The following is a 3,378-nucleotide window of genomic DNA, read 5'->3' on the forward strand; positions in this document are numbered from 1 at the left end:
ACGGGGACCATATCCTGATAAGAAGACATGATCGTGATCTTGCGCGATTACTTTCTTATAACAATCACGGCAAGGACATCGGGGACTGCAGATAAGCGGAGACCGTGTGTGTCTTTCGCAAGAGCGCATGTTGCATTAATAAACAGGCGTGTGGTAGATCTACCGAGTTGAGAATGCGGCCCTGCCTCAAATGTAGTCTAGTTTTGAAGACGACAGAAAAACCTAATCCCCGAGTCGCAGGAGGTTCCTGGCCGGGAACAGAACCCACTATTCCAACACGCTAACCAGTTAGCCGGACAAGAAACAGGTGAACCAGACTGTTATCGGAGGGTGAAATACGTGACTGGAAAAGATCTAAGTGTTTTGAGAGGTGCTTCTGCGAGAATACACAAGAAATGATCTACCTGGCATTCCGACATTCAAGCACCAAGCAGGCTTTCTGCCGTTCATGTTTAAATCAAAACAACATCCAGCTCCATGGCAAAATTGTCAGCATGCTGGCCTTTGATCTAAGGGGTCCCGTGTTCGATTCCCGCCCGGATCGGCAATTTAAACTTCCATTAGTTTATTGCAGGGCCCCATCCTCACAGACACGCCTCTCCTGAGGCCAAACGGCTACTAGCGCGTGGATTTCGTAATGTGTTAAAAGTAATTGTTCTTCGGTATTGTACTAAGACATTATCTCAAAACCTCCAAAGTATAAAAAATCACCGAAAAATTGAATTTCATTGACCCCAGAAATTCTTTGTACACCACGTTTGTGGTATTGCCTTTTGGGGCTGAGATGTCCATGTGAGATAGAACTGTACATGTGATAAACAGTCTTCTCACCAGTCGAAAATAAAAATAAAAAATAAAATAAAAATATTTCTTTATTTTGAAAAGAGATTCCAAATACCTATTTCCACATCTGTAACATCTTCAGTTTTTGAGATATAAGTATCACCATAAAAAGAATCCAGTCCTTCCCCCACCTCTGTAAAGATACCGGTATATATTTCAAAAATTCACACGCTTTTTCAATTGTTTCAGCGACTTAAGTGGACTCTCTGAAAACAGAAGAAAAATACTAGTTTCTTTATTTTTAAAGGTGATTCCAAATGCCAGTTTTTACAGCGGTGACATCTTCAGTTTCTGGGATATAAGTATCCTCATAAAGAATTCAACTTCTTCACTTCTTTCCACTCCTCTCTCCCATTCCGAAATCAATAAGTATGTGTTTCTATATTTTTAGGAGATTCAATCTGGGATATAAGTATCCTCATAAACAGAATTCAACTCTCTATTTACTTATTTTCACACGCCCCCCCATCCGCCCCATTTAAGTCAATTTTCCGAAAACAAAAAAGATGTGTTTCTTTATTTTTAAAGGAGATTCCAAATATCAGTTTTCACGTCTGTAACATCTTTAATTTTTTAATAATATAAGGGTCCTCATACAAATAATTCAACTAATTCTTTCACCCGCTTAAGTGCATTTTACTAAAGCAAAAGGATATGTTTCTTTATTTTTAAAGGAGATTCCAAATACCAATTTTCGCGTCTGGAACGCCTTTAGTTTTTAAGATATAAGTATCCTCACACAAGGAATTCAACTAATTTTTCAATTCTTTCACCCCCTTAAGTAGATTTTCCGACAACAAAGAAATTCGTATATTTCTTTATTTTTAAAGGAGACTCCAAATACTGATATTCACCGCTGTAATATCTTCAGTTTTTGAGATATGACTATCCTAATAAAGAAATTCAATCCGCTTTTCAGTCCTTTTTATCCCCCTTAAGCTTTTTTCCGAAAACAAATATAAATGTTTCTTTATTTTAAAAAGAGATTAGAAATTCCAAATTTCATGCCTGTAACATATTAAATTTATGATATGTTCTGTAGATATTCTCATTTTAAAACTCACCCCTTTTTTCAGTTCCCCTTAAGTGGATTTTCCGAAAATTTATTGTCTATATTTCTTTACGTTTACAGTAGATTCCAAATACATTTTACATTTACATTTCTGAGATATGCTGTAAATACAGCTTTTTAAAATTTCACCCACTTTGTCACTTTTCCAAAAACGAAAAAGTATGTATTTCTTCGTTTTTAAAGGAGATTCAAAATACCAATTTTCACGTCTGTAACATCTTTAGTTTTTAAGATATAAGTATCCGCATAAAAGGTATTCAACCACTTTTCACTTTTTTTCACCCCGATTAAGGGGATTTTCCAAAAACAAAAATACGTGCTTCTTTATTTTTGTAGTAGTTTTTAATTACCAATGTTTACGTCTGTAAACTTTTAAGTTTCTGAGATATAGATATTCTCATTTAAACAATTCACCCCCCCCCCTTTACATCCCCTTAGCGAAGGAATATCCAAAAATCCTTTCTTTGTGAGCATCTACACTGTAATATAAATGTATCCCCAAAATTTAATTTCTTTATCTCCAGTAGTTTGGGCTCGGCGATGATGAATCCGTCAGTCAGTCAGTACATGTTATTTTATATATACAGATTTCCAAGGTTTTTCACACTTTGAATTTGTTCCTTTGCCCATTCATAGGACCGACTAACGCGTCAAAATATTTTCAGTAATTGTTCAGAAACGATAGAAAACTTTCTCACTTCTTTTGTGTACCGCCGAGGTCGCTCAGACGAATGGCATTTCAAAGTGCTCAATTACTTCAGCCACGTACCGGCACGTTTGTCAGCACGTAAAATAACTCCTAAGGGACACAATTATGGCACCTCGGCGTCTTTGAAAACTGTAGTCAGCAGTTAGTGGCACTATAATTGATACGGGTAGTCCGACACCTTACCACAAGTGCCTGTTACACTGTAATAAATGTTTGCTATGGTACAATATTTCGATGTGCCTGGAGCACTTCCGTGCCGCTGTCAAGAATTCTTCAATGGCGTGGAAGAGCGTTTTGTAAATGATTGTATGAAGAAAACAGAAAAGCCGACAAATAAGAGTCTCTCTGACTACCTTAATTATTACTATTAGTAGTATTACTAACAAATACATTGCAATTTAGAAATATCCCAGTGGCAAAGATCACTTACAGTAGTGTGGTAAAAAAAAAGTAAAGTTAAAGACATAATTACCTCTTGGCGAAAACTAAGATTACATCCACGACATTCCCCGCTTTTCATAAAACTGGGGACTCGAACTCAGGAGCGATCAAGGTAGTTCTAGAATTGATTCTAGCTGCATGTCTCTTACTTTCGTATTTCCTATCCGACCTCATGTGATCAACGTTAGTAGTGAATACTTATGTGAGCTGGGCCAGGGGCTCTTAAGGCACGCACTAACCCGGCGGGGGCTGTCTACAGATCGTTAAAAGTAAACTTAATGGTAGAGTGTCAGTTTATCAATGCTGGATCGAG

This window comes from Anabrus simplex, chromosome 1 (assembly GCF_040414725.1).
Source record: "Anabrus simplex isolate iqAnaSimp1 chromosome 1, ASM4041472v1, whole genome shotgun sequence".
Taxonomy (NCBI): domain Eukaryota; kingdom Metazoa; phylum Arthropoda; class Insecta; order Orthoptera; family Tettigoniidae; genus Anabrus; species Anabrus simplex.